Below are 16,431 nucleotides of genomic sequence, written 5' to 3' on the forward strand. Positions count from 1 at the left end.
ATGAATATTCAGTGAATGGCTTTGCATTAAGTAAGTGCCCTTAATCAGCTTTTCAGTTCAGTTTTATTGGTTGCACGCACAGTCAGTTATTTCATCCAGAAAATCTGAAGGCCCTACAAACTAACCAGGTAAGGATTGTAATTCCTTGATGCATTTAATGAAAGAATATTATCATTTGATTACATAGGTTCTGGAGAATGCTAAAAACATGATGGTTTTTTTTTTTTTTTTTCCCCTATGTTTTTTTCTTCCCTTGGTGGTCAGGTGGATGCATGATTCTCTAATTTGCATAAACATCAGCTCTATGAATAATTCATCAGGGTTATTTTAAACACTAGGCTTCTACTTTGGATGGCACTAGGGTACCACCATTTGATTGGCTGGATGCTGTTTTCATCACCAGCAGAATTCCTATAACATGAAAGCACCTAAAGGAGCTGAATTGAATATACAGTATTTGTTTTTTGAAAAATAGCTGTTATCTTTTCAAAGCAAATTGTGCTGCTTTTCCCCTTCCCTACCATTAGAGCTTCTAGCTTTTCATGATAAATACATTACAAGCTCAAATGTGGCTATTTGTAGACTTGACCGGTGTCTGTGATTTCTGGAGAATGGGGTAGCAGCTGTATTCTTCTGAACATGCATAAACATGAGCGACATGTAAATAAGAAACCATCACATGCATATGGAGCCCTGGACAGCTCCATTGCTAGGTTTCATCTATTTTCTTTATCAGAATCTTCTCTTTGAATGATAACTTTGAGACTGTTTTGTCTATTTAAAATGTCATGAACAATTATGGTACTATATATGCATATAATAAGCATATATGATCTGACAAATTATTCCTTGTTGAATGTGTTATTTATAGTTTTTTCTCAGCCCACCAGCAGATTTTTAAATTTGGTAGCTCTTTGTAATACAATAGTGGCAAAAGAAGTGTTAATCAAGAATGACCAGGATAATTAATTTAAATATTAGGGTGTAATTCACTCCCACAATTTACTAAAAATAAATTGTGCCTTTCTTTATGCTTGTGGAGATGAGGAATATGGAATTTCAAGGCGTTCTTTATTAGTCTCTTCAACATCACCCATTTGCTTTTCTGGTCTCAGAGTCCTCACTGACAAGATTCTCATTGTAAACATTTGTGAACGTGAAACATTACAGACATACAAGACTGGAGAATGGTGCAAATTGAATTTAGTCTTTGGTACATTCCATTTTTGTTTTCCCACTCCATAGAGACAAATAGCACAAATAAGATGCTAAGCAATTTCTGTTACAAAAGGTGTATTAAATGTTTTGTGCAATCAATTAGTTTGTGAAATCAACTATAAAATACTCCACATTCACTGTATTTCCCATACATTGTATGGATAAAAATGCCAGAGACATCTTTAATAAGGAATAAAGAAGGCTGAAAATTTTTCAGTATTTAATAGGTTTTCCACATGAAAATTTAAATGTTCCCTTTAAATCAATTTTGCACTCTAATGTTATTCACTGATTTTTTGTAAATAATATGCAAATACATGAGTTACATATGATGCTAAAACTGAAGAAAAATAAAATCCTTTTTACTTTTTCTTTCTAGCTTTCTGTTCATCTAATGATAGAGTTAGGCTAGTTCTTTTTTTCCTTTATTTGAATTATTTGTAATTAGGTAGGTCTATTTCTATTTTGTTTTCTTTCTTTTTTTTGCTATACCTTTGGAATAAAAATTTTAAAGGAATAGTTCTGAGACAATACTTCTTCACTCAGAACCAACATTCATGAACACATTTGACATATGTGTTATGTTGTCTGTTGTCAAATGCTCCATATTTAAAAAGTGGAATAAGGAATTCAAAGCTAAAATTGTTTAAAATGAGAGGAAATTGCAAATTTCTCTCAGAATTCCATGTGACCATATTAGGAATTGTGTTTTATATGTAATTATAAATAGTAATTTAAATCTCACATCTGCAGTGTGCTATGTTTAATTAAATCTTGCAAAATTCAGTATGGATGCTGTTTAATTATCAGCCATTAAATGTTTACAGCTGTAATAAACACTATGCAATCTTTACCATTATTATATGAAGATTGTAGATTTGGAACCATTTAGCCAAAGATGTTCATTTAAGTGATGCTCATTCTATCGAATACTTTTCAAGAAACCAGCCATATATATATATATATGTCCAATATTTATTTCTTTCATTTGTTTCAAAATAATCCAAATTATTTTCTAAACAAGAAATAAGTTATAATTTCAGAAGAGAGTCCTATGATTCTGTAGATCTGTAAATATATGTCTGTAATTCTATTTTATGTGTGTATAATTTTGAAAATGAAAAACTCTCATCTAATTCTTTTTGATTGAGCAATTGTGAAATATACAATTTCACATGATACACTGAATTCCTTTATGTTTTTGCCATTTATATTATTTGGAGAAATCACTGAAGCTTCTTTAAAGAAAACGTATTTTTAATAAAGTTGAAAACTGCAAAGCTAGTGAGTGACCAAAGAATTTACCTTCCACATCAGTAGGTGGTTCTTCCTAGAAGGGCAAGAGTCATCTTGTATTGTATTAGCCTTATTTAAAGAAAACAAAGCATTCAGCTAAATTTTAAAAATAAATCATCACCTCGATGAAATTAAAATTATAACACATTTCTAAGGAGGAAAAATAATTTGTATCTTGCAAATACAGTCTTATTTCATGTAGTGCTTTTATATTTTTAGACATTTTAAAAAGAAAAACAGTGAGGCATTTTTTATATATATATACGTCTATATGCATATATATACACATATATATACACACACATTCATATTGTCAATTAAAAGATATTTTCATTAACATCTATCTGATCATCCTGCATGTGGTGAACAAAAAAACCCATACACTCTTATCTGCAATTTTGCATCCTTGTTTTAATCTTCTGATTACATTGTCAAAAAATTGTTAGTGAGGGATTTAAGCAATTAAGGCTGTGTATATATCATTGCTAACTCCACTGGTAGTTAAGGAAAATTGCAACCAACCAGTGCTTTAGTCTGAAAAGGATACCTAAATTAATCTACATGAAGTGAAGTACTAAACAAGTAATATTTTGTCTGCACAAAAGTTTTGGAGCTGATACATACCTTAAGGCAAGAAATATCAATTAGTTCATGTAGATCCCCTAGCAAATTCATGCACCTTTATGAGAGACTGTTCTCGATGAAGATAGGATAACCTCTCTTAATCTAAACTTAATCTGACTGGTGGGTGCAAGTGTACGACTTGAACACCTATTTTCAAATCCCTCCACCCAGTGGCACTCATCTCACAGGAACCCAATCATTCAGATTTGCAAATTTACTTAAAGCTTTCTTGTCATTGTTCTGAATGGATAGTGTTTAAATCTAGATGGACAAAATAAGTCGGGCTTAATAACCTGTGTCTGAGTTAGCCAATTAAGTTTCTTAGTATAGAAAAGGATGTGGAGGAGGAGGGGTGTGGCTTACTTTTGAGCTTTCCTGTTCTGATTGGACCTCCCTCTACCACTCTAGTTGCTCAACTCCATTAGTTAGAACTGTATACTTAATTTTTTAATAGGGTTAAATTCTATAGAGTTATTGGGTAAGTTGAATTTGTATAGCTACTCTTAAAATATGATTCTAATTATAATTAGGTTATCACCCAATCTAAATAAAAATGCTGTAAGCTTTGGTAGTGTGTTTTTTAATTAAATTTTTAATTCAGACCCCTTTTGAAATTTCCCAGTGGCATTCTGAACTTAGTGATTAGGAAAGCAAAAAAGTAATATTTGTAGTTAAAATTCCATTTTAAATATTAATTATTTTGGGTGAAAATAAACCACTTTCTGTCTCTTTTTATCATACTATTTATCAAAGGCATATATGACATATTGATAGTCTACCTGGAATGGATGCTTAAAACACAAAAACTTTTAGAAGAAATGTTTAATAAGGGAGGCTCTTTTAGGATTACCATGTGTTCTTTTTGTGTTAGTTTGTATAGTGCATTAAATATATATATATTTAATAGTAAATTTTAAATAAATGTATCCGGATTCAAATAGTATTGTATATAGTATTTTTTACATTTCTACTTATAAGTGAGACTGGTTAAAAATTGTGGCATTATCTATTTTTTTCATCAAGTTATGGTATCAAAATTATATTAGCCTTATAAAATGTGTTGGGCAGTTTTACTTCTTTCATTTTCTCTGATACAAATTGTACATGAATTATCCATTTCTTCAAGTTTGGTATAAATTGGTTCTAAATCCATCTGGGTCATGTGTTTTTTGGGAGGAATCTTTTTTTAATTCAATTTTTAAGTGGTAGTGATCAGTTCGTTTATTTATTTCTTATTGCATATATTTTGATTATTTATATTTTTCTAAGAATTTTTTCTTTTCATCTAAGTTTTCAATTTCACTAACTTAAAGTTATTTGTTGTATTCTTATGACATAAAACTTGTGCTGTGTGAACAATATGCCTCCTTTTCATTTTGTATTTTATTTGTCTGTGGTTTCCTATTTTTTCTCCTTGGACATTCTTGTAAGAGTTTTGTCTATTATCAGTCCTTTCAACATAATAGTTTTGGGTTTTGCATCTTACTGATATTATGTCCTTGTTCTTCATTTTATTGATTGTTGATCTTTAAAGCTCTGTGGTCTTGGATTCCTTAGAGGTATCTCTAAGAATTGCACCAGCTCTAAAATTCTATGATTCTGTGAAAAGTTATTCGATGTTTAGAAGCCAATGGAATGCTCACATAAACATAAAAGGAAGTGGGATACTAATTTTTATTGGGTGAATTTACTTATGTAGATACCCTTTGTCTGGAGTAATCACAACTAGACTATTTCACATTACTATGAGTAGGCTTTAGTCTTTGAGGAAATCCACTTGAAAAGACTCTTGCAACTCATGATAATAATATGATTTTAAAAAATTTTTAGAAAGTCTATCATTTTATTTAGATGGAGAGAACCCAAATAATCTGCAGAGTAGTATTTGGGATATGTTGTTCTTAGAATTAAAAACCAACACATTAATTGCTTAGAAAAGGTTTGTGAAAAGTTCACAATATAACATGAAATCATTTTATACTCACATAAAGGGTCACTAAATTTAGTTGGGTTTTTTTTTTTTTTTTTTTTTTTTTTACATTTTCTATTTTGTGAGTGGATCACTCATATAAAATTATTTCAAAGTCAGGAAAAGCTAATAAAAGTTCATCAGGATTCTTTGAAAGCATTTTCTTAGTAAAATAAAATTCACATCTTTGGTATGTTAACATTAAGTCAAGTTAAACTCTTGGTTAATAAATAGACACACACACACAAATCACAGACTGAATTCTTACCTGAGTGAAGAGTTGGCTTTTGTTTGCTTGCTTGCTTGTTTACTTGCCTTTTGGTAAACTGTCCTAAGATGAATTGTTTCTTCATAATAGCATTTATTATTTTTCTCTTAGCCTGCTAACATGATAAATTGTATGGACTTAACAAATGGTGTAACTGATACTACATATTGGAACTATTTGAGATTTCATGTAAACATACTTAAATAAACTGTAGGAAGAAAATGAGAACTTTTTTGAATACAGTATTTTAGCAAAATGATCTATTGTCTTTTGGAATATAGTAACTTGGAGAGCTATAACACTAGACTTTTATCATCAGTTTTAACTCCTTTACCCTTCTTTGACTTATAGAACACTAGTTTGACATACTTTAGTCAAGAAAGTCACTGGTTCATTTATCTGCTTGAAATGGTAATATAAATTTGAGAAGGTTAAAATAATTCTTTAAAGGTTGATATGATATACAAGTGATCCAAGATGTAGAAAATAATTTTATCTTAAATATAAATCATACTTACTGAAAATACTTTTCTGGTCATGATTATTTTTATTCCAATGTGATCAATTTTACATTTGCTTTTTAACGTGGTTTCAAGAGTAATTTTCTACTTATTCCAAGGTCTGTAAATTGTTTAGTTCAATATCTGGTTCCCAGATACTTGTATAAAAATATGTCTGAGCTTGCACCTATATTTTCACATGAAATTAGACCATTAAACCTAACTTCGAATACTCAATTCAGTGATTCTTTTTCTCTGGGAATATCCAAATTCCTTTGCCACTAATTTTAAAGTCTTCTGGTCACAGTAAGAAGAATTTTGCCTACCAACAGACTATTTTAATAAGTTATATAAAGTACCCTGGAGAGAATTTGATTTCACATAGAAAAGATGAGAAAGTCTCAATAATAGTTGCTTCTTGATACATCTGAGACAATAAATGATATTTTAAAAATAGTAATATCAAGGTTTTGAGGGTTTTTACTAATAATTAACTTATAATACTTTTGTGCAATGTGATAGGATTTTTACCTGGTAGCCGATTTGTATAGCATAATGGAACAAGCTGGGAATAAACTCAAATCTCATAAGAGGCCTTGCAATTATATAAGTACTCTCCTGGAAAGGCATTATCATTCTTTTTAATGTAGAATGCCACATTATTTTACCAGTATTTATATTTCATAAATTAAACATCAAATGTCTTCTATCTTCTAGTTCCTTCTGTGAGAAATAAATGATAAATAACTTTCTATAAGTACTGAGACTCACATGAGGCAATCTGTTGGGGGGAAGCCACAATAAAAAAAATACGATGCTACAAATACTTCTCTTTTCATGTCAAAATTTGTAACATTTTACTCTGTATATTATCAGAAACGGAGAGGAATCTTGCCTCAAGTATTCATCCGCTTATTCTGTTTATTCTCCACCTTAAATGATAATCTTAGCTTACTATACCACTATAATTCTCATTGAGGCTTATTGTAATATTCCAACCAATAGATCCAAAGATGAGAAGGAAAATAAGGAGAAATTGCAGGTGACGATTAAAAAAAAAAAAAAAAAGCAAAAAAGAAATTCAAGTAAATGCTTGAATGTGAGGCAAGAGAGACAGTGAAAGAGACAAAAGAATAAAATAATATTACAATACGCATATGCAAAAGAATGAATTTGAGTCCTTATTTTACACAATATACAAAAGTTAACTCAAAATGCATTAATGACCTAAATGTAAAACCCCAAGCCATAAAACTCCTAGAAGAAAACATAAATGAAAATCTTCATGACATTAGATTTGGAAATCGTTTCTTGGAAATGATACACAAATGCAAATATAGATAAATGGGACTATATCAAACTAAAAAACTTCTGTACAACAAAGAACACAATCAATAGACTGAAAAGGCAACATATGAAATGCAAGAAAATGTCGGAAATCATTAATCTGAGAAGTTAGTATCCAGAATATTTAAAGAACTCCTATAACTCAACAACAAAAATAACCCAATTAAAAACTAGGCAAAGAACTTGAAAAGATCCTTCTCTAAGGATCATATACAAATGGTCAGCAAGCATATGAAAATATGCTCAATAGCAGTAACCATTAGAGAAATGCAGATCAAAACCACAATGAAATACTACTGTATATCTATCAGGATGGTTAATACCAAAAGGACAGAAAATAAGTGTTGGTGAGGATGTGGAGAAATTAGAAACCTTATGCACTGTTGGTGAGATTTTAAAATAGAGCACCTTCTGTGGAAAACAGTATCGTGGTTCCTGAAGAAATTAAAATTATAACTCATATTACACAGCAGTCACACTTCTGGATATACAGTAGTCTCTTGGTATCTGTGGGAGACTGCTTCCAGGACTTCTAGAGAATATCAAAATTTATGAACATTCAAGTCCTTGATATAAAATAGCACAGTATTTGCATATAACCCATCACATCCTCCCATATACATTAAATCATCTCTAGATTACTTATAGTACCCAATATAATATAAATGGCTATTATACTATATCATTTAGGGGATAATGACAAGAAAAAAATGTCTGTACACATTCAGTGGAGGTGCAGTATTTGTTTCCAAACACTTTGATCCGTGGTTAATTGAATCCACAGATGGAAAACCCATGGATATAGGGGGCCAACTATCTATCTAAAAAAAATCTAAAGCAAGATCTCAAAGAGACATTTGCGTATTCATGTTCATGGCAACATTATTCACAATAATCAAGAAGTGGAAACACACAAATATCCATCACTGGATGAGTGGCTAAACAGTATGTGTCTATACACACAATAAAATATTATTCAGCCTTACAAAGGAAGGATATTCTTTCACATACTACAACATGAATGAATTGTGAGGGCATTATGCTAACTGAAATAAGACTATCACAAAAGGACAAATACCAGATGATTCCACTTATACAAGGTATCAGCAGTAGTCAAACTCAGAAACAGAATGATGGTTGCCAGAATCTGGGAGGGAGGAGAAATGGGGAATTGTTCAATGGGTATAGAGGTTCAGTTTTGCAACATGGAAAAATTCTAGAGATGAATACACAACAATGTGAATATTCTTAAAACTACTGAACTGTGCGTTTTAAAATAGTAAATTTTTTGTTATGTTTTTTGTACCACAATAAAAAATTTTGAAAGAATGTTGCATAATTCAACATGCACTAACCAATATAAATGATTTTGCCAAACTTTTCATTATTAAGAAAATTGGTTTAAAGTGATTTAAAAAATACATCTCCACAAATTTTTGAAAGAATAGTGTAATGCCAAAGTATTTTTTATAGTGAAAGTCAGTAACATACACAAACTTAGAGATAGAAAAATCTGGGTAATTGTTACATTATATTGAACAAACAGGCAATTTGGCAAGCCAAAAAAATGTTCATTCTATTCTAAATGTTATCTACTTATATTAGCTTTTGAGGGACTTAGAGCACATTTGTATTTTATTTTATATCCTGATTAGCATTTTGATCATTTTGTGCTTCTAGTATGTTAAATCATAAAACTGTATATCTAGCTCCTTATCCATCTATCCACCTACCATGCAATCATGTGCATAATATTTATAATATATAATTTTCCTCTTTTTTCTTCCCTCTGCATTGCAATACCTGTGAATTATTATCATTGCTATGTATCCGCAAATATCTTAATTTTCTAAGAACTTAAAGAATTATGAAAGAAGATTCATTACAATTTTTAAGAATTATCATAATATTTGATGACACTGTGAGGCAAATCTTGTACTTTTTTATCTATCTATAAAATCTCTGAAATGATAAGGGACAGCAAACTTTACTCTTACCCTTTTCTTAAACTAAATGAAAAGGGAGCTGGGTCGTGATTCACAATGGATGATCTTCTCACTGACTAATAACAACTATTGCGTTTGCCATTCTTCACACCAGTTGCTGTGTCAGGACAACTGCATATTTTGTACAGCGCTCTCTAACACATGTTTTGAAATTTACTCTCCAGAGACCATCTGCTATAAATGGGCTGCAGTGCAGTTAATGAATATTTTATTGCCTTCTCTCCTTTTTCTGATCTAGAATGGAAACCATGGGGAAAATGTGAAGTGTCAAATTGACAGAGATGTTTCATTGATCCACTCGTTCTCCGAAAGTGTTTTGTTAAGTATATGTGTGTATTTTATGTAATCAATTTACTAATGCAGATACACATCAGGGAAAACATGAAAGACTCAATATTAATGTGTCTAATTTTTAAGCATAATTTCTGTCATTATGAGCGCATCACTTTTGATTAACTTGAAATAAAATAGTCATTGACTGGAGGAATGAATCTAATAGGTCATATGTTCTCTGGAAAGTCAACGGTTTTGAGAAAATCTGTAGTGAAATTGTTCACCACCACCATATTTCTGTTGTCACTAATAGATCATCTTTGCCTTGGGCCCCTGTGAAATAGTGCTGAATTTCTCAGATTTTTATTTGTCTATCAGAGAATGAATGAGAGGTCCAAGTCAAATTTGGAGCATTACCCTTCCAAGTTTCTTCTTTCTGGGATAATTCACGAAATAACTCTGTTACTATTAGTGAAACAGTGTCTTGTAACATTACCCCTTTGCACTCCAGCAATTTCATACATGTTTTCTTTTTCTTTCTTTTTTTTTTTTGAGACGGAGTCTTGCTCTGTCGCCCAGGCTGGAGTGCAGTGGCCAGATCTCAGCTCACTGCAAGCTCCGCCTCCCGGGTTTAGGCCATTCTCCTGCCTCAGCCTCCCGAGTAGCTGGGACTACAGGTACCCGCCACCTCGCCCGGCTAGTTTTTTGTATTTTTTTTTTAGTAGAGACAGGGTTTCACCGTGTTAGCCAGGATGGTCTCGATCTCCTGACCTCGTGATCCACCCCTCTGGGCCTCCCAAAGTGCTGGGATTACAGGCTTGAGCCACCGCGCCCGGCCTTCATATATGTTTTCTATGGTTTTAAAAACACATCAGCTAAAATATCACGTGAAATTTGACAAATTTATATTGCTTTGGCCAAGTGGTGCAATTAAAGGAGAACACTTACTGAAGATCTAGTATGTGTCCAATATCATGTTAAACATTTTAGATGTATCATTTCATTTTATCTTCACAACCACACTAGTATGTATGTACTTATGATTCACAGTATGTGCTCATGGTTCACAGCTGCATGCTTCTCCAGGAATTCCCCCAGCTGAAGATAGCTCCCTCACTTGATGGTAGAATAAAGGAAGAGAACAGCAAGGAGTTCAGAATGACTGAAGAGATGCGCCAGGAACTTGAGTCATGCCAAGCAGCTGAAGTGTTATTCCTTAGGCCATTGTACTTAGGATTAAGTAATACATATTAGTTGACATAAAATGTAGGTATTATCTACATTTTATAGTTGTGGAAATTCAGGTTATGAAAGGCCAAACAACTTATTCAAGGCCACACATCTACTACGTTGAAAGTTGGGTTAGTCTAATGCAAAAGCCTATACACTTTCTTTTGTATCATGTGGACCCCAGGTTAATATTGATAGCCCTTTACATTATGAATTAAATTAGAGTTATGATAGATAAGTTCACTGCATTTCTAAAATAAAAGTAGAAACTACAAGAAATACTTGAGTTATTATATAATGAACACTATGCAAGTTTTCCAAATGCTTTCAAATGTTTTCTACTGAAACCTGAAGATAAAATTAGATAATTTCTACAGATAAATGTGATACATATGGTTAGAATTCTGAACTCTAGACTTCATTTCTAGTTAATAGAGTGTATATTTTTCTCAATTAAGGTAGATAATTCATTCTTTTAACCTCATATAAACATTATAAATATGTAGATTTTGTTTTTAGATGGATTAAATGAGTTTTTGTTGATAAATCAATCTATTTACTCACCAAATATTTGCTGAGTATATACTATATGCCAGGTACCCTTCTAGGTGTGGGAGTTGAGCAGTGAATGAGAAATATATGTGCCGATGAATTTCTATTCCACTGACTTTCATCTCTGGAACAAACTCACACACTACATTGAAATATATTAAAGTTATAGACAACATGCCTATTCTATAACTGTTTTCTGCCATTAGTTTGATTCAAGTTTGTCGAGATGATCAAAACATCAAACCTGGGGTACATGAACTTAAAGTGTAATAATAATAAGAATATGTTCTTAAAAAATCAAACCTAAGGTATATTTTAATCTACTTATTGGTAAAAACAATTCCTTCATTTTTTTTAACCTCAAGAATTGAGTAGAAACAAAGCCAAGACAGGCATTAGTTAAAATAGTAATCTTACCTCCTTCAGTCAACAAATAACATAAATAGCAAATTCATAGATGAAGTAAGTGGTGGTGTTGCTGAACCTTGTTTAATTAGTTTTTGGTAATCATATCTCTTATGTTCTTTTGCTTTCTTATCTCTGCTTCTGTATCTAATGCCTAAGTCATTTGGTTTACATGGATCTCATTATCTCTCAGCATCTTTACAATCACCCTTTTGCATATTTATTTTCACTCATTGACCTTGCTTTTTCAGTTTCTCCATTATTTTCTTACTTCTGAATTCATGGCATAAAAAGATTCAGATCCATTGTATATGTAAAGGTGTCTAGTACATGTAGTTACAATGCTATGATATAGTACTGTGATGTTTCAGCATATATGTTGACCTTTACAAATTTTGTTCAGGTCTTAAAATTCAGTATTATGTATATATGAATTTTCTTTATTTTCTTATTACTTGAACAGAATTTAAAAGATAGAAAAATATAGAGAATAAAGGTGAAATTCCCCCACAAAATGCAAATATGCCCATATAAAAATTTTCCTCAGTAAAAAGTGGACAGACAAGAAACAAAAAGGGTAAAAATAAGTAATTTTCACAAAATCTAATTTGGGTGCTTCTTCTTTAGCTTATACACAAGTGGGCATAAAAATTGAAAAACTGTTGTTAGGTAGAAAGTAGACTTTTTAAACCTTTGCTGCTGGTAGGTAATTGACACAGGAAGGGAGCTTTGAGCAAAGACTTTTGGGCACAAGAGATGGAGCTGTTTTCTTCCTGTCAAAGCCACTGCTTCAAATAGAATGTGTTTAAACATTTTCCTTAGTAGTTGACTTACTTTCAGAATTGGAAAACTTAGCCTGAAATTGCAATTACAGTATTTGCCTATATATGTACATTAGAAAATAGAACTAGAAATAGCCTGTGATATAGAATTACAATTGGTGAATACTCTGCATTTTTAAAATCAAAACTTTGAATAATATGCTATTAGCATGTTGAGATTCACACAGGGAAGTAGATAACTGACATGAATTGAGACATAATTGATGTTCATTTAGTGACATCCCCAGATGATAAAAAGAGACGTGGCCAACACCAGAACAATGGCATAGCTACACCACAGTTAAAAGTACAGACAAATATTGTAAAATTATTTATTTATATATTAATTTATTGGGATTGCATACTTTATTGAAATCTGGGCACTATGATAGATCTCGGGAATATAACAGTGTACAAAACAAATACAATCAAACAGAAACAAATATAGTGGTATATACACTGTATAGTGGTAGTACACACTGCCTACCCGGTATCTACTCTTCCCTTTTCCTTAGTAAGAACAAATAACAAAACCCAAAACACTGTATACTATTGGGACCACTAAAGTGCTCAGATAATAATGACACTTTCCATCCTCCCTTTCAAATAGACATGTCCAGTGAAATGTAAGTAGAAGACAATGCATGAGTTTTTCAAGAAAGTTATTCAGCTGGGAGGTATATTCCTCTGCACCTGGCTCCTTTCTCCTTTCTCCTATCCAGAATATGAATATAATGCCCGGAGCTGAAGCAGCCATTTTGAGACCATAAGACAAGTGGAAGATAGAAACAATATTTGAAAATGTAGCTCAGAAAAAATGGAGCCTGGTTCTTTGGGAAATTCTCAGAGTAATTGTAGAAATTCAGAAAAACTCAACTCTGAATTCCTTCTGCATGAAAAATAAAATCATTTATTCATCTTAATGAAGCTATTATTACTTGGGTTTTCTAAGATATGAAGTTCTTTCTAATCTTGTCAGATTCTTATATAATAGAGAAAATACATTTCTTCTAACACAAATATGAATTATGTACATATTGAAATGTTATTCCAGATAGGGATTTGGTTATTTTCAACCAAATCCTCCACGTAACCCTACCACCACTCCAGGTTTACAAAGCCCTCTGTTGAAAGACTGCTTTCCTAAGAAAATTTTTTAAGTATTTTAAGAAAAGTTGTCTAACCAGAGAACCTGGTCGATCATTCTAAGCAGTTTTTGGTGTTCAGGATGGTTGAACTACCCCAAGAGCCTCTCACCCAATAAATTCCAAGGTAAACTGCTCTTATGTTACGGTTTCTCTTGTGTCTGCTTTGCTTTCAGCTTCACTATTTTCTAAATTTTCATAACACATCCTTTATATCAAAATTAATTGTTTAATTAGCTACCTTTAACAATTTTCTCTCTTCAGGAGAATTACCCTTGCAACAAGAACGCTGTTTCTTCACACTATTTTAGGGGCCATGCTCAGACTAGTACAGGCTACTCAATTATTAACTAGATGACTCCATGGTCCAGGGATCCTTGTTTAGTGAATAAAACATGTTCTTGTCATTTTTATAGGAATATTTTAAAATTTTTTTAATGTTTCTATCAGTATGTCTTATAACCTAAATGTTTTATAAGAACATTGAAGAGTTTCATCTTTTGTTGCAATTTACAAAAGCATTTTTACAAGAGGGTCTTTAGAGATCTCAGGTATATTTAGTAACATTACTCAACATGTTGCTCTTTCATTCTTTCATTTAATAGATCTTTTTTGTACTCTCTTTGTAGCAGGTACTAATCTAAATTGGAGGGGAGAAAGGGGCGGACAGGACAGGAGTGAGTGAGGCAAAGTCTACACCACAAAAAGTCTATACCACAGAAAGTTCACATTCTAATTGGGAAAGCAGGCTATAAACAAGTATGCAAATGCATAATATACATAGTAAGAATACCATAGTAATACATAGTATATGTATTAAGAATACATAGTAATACATAATATACATATTAAGAATAAAATGTATAAAAAGAATAAATTGTAAGAATAAAACATTCTGGTAAGAAATTAAAGTAGGATAGGAGGGGAGAGAACACTGGGATGAGAATTATTTTGATGTGAAAGGTAGCAAAGCCAGCAACATAAAGATCTGGAAAAAATGGATTCCAGGACCTGAATTAGAAATAAGCTGGGTTTATTTCAGAAATAGACAGAAAGCTAGTGTAGCTGGAGGATCGTGAGTGAGGCAGAATGGTAGGAGATGAGCCCCCAGAAGGAAACGGATGGTTCAGGACCTTGGAGCTGAAAATAAGAACTGGATTTTACTCCAAGGGTAATGATAAGTTACTGGAAAGTTTAATCAGGGCAATGCATTATCAGATTTATTAATATGAATTAAATTGTTCTGGCTACTGGGTAAAGGGGAAAATATTTGCAAGCCTAAGTAGAAACTGGGAGACTAGGTAAGAGAGGAAGAATGTAGTTCAGTTGAGAAATAATGTACATTGGACTAGGAGGGTAATGGTGAGGAGTGAAAAAGGGAAAATTCAGAAAATATTCAGCAAGTAGAACTGACAAGACTTGCTGATGCAGCAGGTATGAGGTGGTCAGTGTTTACTCCAGGGTCAACATATAGAGCAGATGAAATTCCAGAGTGACAACCTTAACACCCTGAGGTATTGAATAAAATATTTTTGTTTTATCCTGAGAAAATGCAGTTTTCCTTGAAAGAGCTGGCCTTTCAACAGGATGACCTCTCAGAGGATAAAGGGAGCCACAGAATGCTTTGTGAAGAATTTTTAGCTAATAATTCTTTTAAGTGGCTAATCAAGAAGTGGAGATAGAATAAGCAAAAGATGATGATTTCATAATAAATACTATTTTATGAACAGTGTAAATGATCTGATTTCTAAATCACAAATGTTCATATTTCTTTTTTTGTTTCATCTCAGACACTCACTTTGTCCCTGGGCAACTGGCAATTTTAATTATAGTGAGAAAAAAAATTGACAACTTAAAAATGTATAAGACTAGATTGGTTAAGTTGAAGGTATTCTCTTAGAGTAGGATGCTCGCTATATTTTATTTGAATTACCAGGTACTATTAGCAATGTAGACATTTGGAGAAAGAAGTGCATAAAGAAAATTGACAGCTTTGTGGATGGCTTGAAAGGCAGGAATAAGATATATTTTTAAAAAATACCAGAGAAAAGGAATGAAGCTTCTCAAATGCAGAGAACTTGGTGATTAAGCATATTGTCAATAGAGTCTGACAGTAGGCATGCAATAAGAGCTTGGGTATTTCCTACAAAGATGCTATTGTGCCAGGGAGATAAACATACATCCACCAATTTTCTTTTTGGGTTTGATGAGTTTGCCCCAGTTCTTCCAGTCAACAAGACTAGGATTTAATGGTATTATTGTTGATTTTACTGATTTTACTGGGAACATTTATCTGGAATACGGCTGGTTTGTGACGGATCACAGGAGGAAAATCAGTATGTGATTGATAGATAAGCAGATAGACACTGAAACAACTGTGGCTAGGTTGTTGTAGGCAAATGGAAACTGAAAATATTTAATGTGCCACTAAATAAAATTTGTTTTTTTTACATGATAGCTTTTAGACATTCTTTGTAATTTTAGAAATTAAGGACCAAAAAGGAACTGATGAATACAAGAGTTTAAAGCTTATTTGAAAACATTAAAATTTTAGCTCTCAATTCCCATTAAAAATCTCAGTGTAGGAAACTTCTAAAAATGAAGCATGATCAAAGAGCATGAGCAATAAAAGTTTTTGCCAGAGAAAGTCTGACCTTCCTAACTTGAGCTAGGCTATCAGGTTCACTGGGGACAATAGTGTAACTCAGTGTTGGAACTTGAATTTATCAAGTAGGGACTATGCATTAAAATAATTTCATTTAGTGTTCAAGCAACAC

This window comes from Papio anubis, chromosome 5 (genome assembly GCF_008728515.1).
Source record: "Papio anubis isolate 15944 chromosome 5, Panubis1.0, whole genome shotgun sequence".
In the NCBI taxonomy this organism is placed as follows: domain Eukaryota; kingdom Metazoa; phylum Chordata; class Mammalia; order Primates; family Cercopithecidae; genus Papio; species Papio anubis.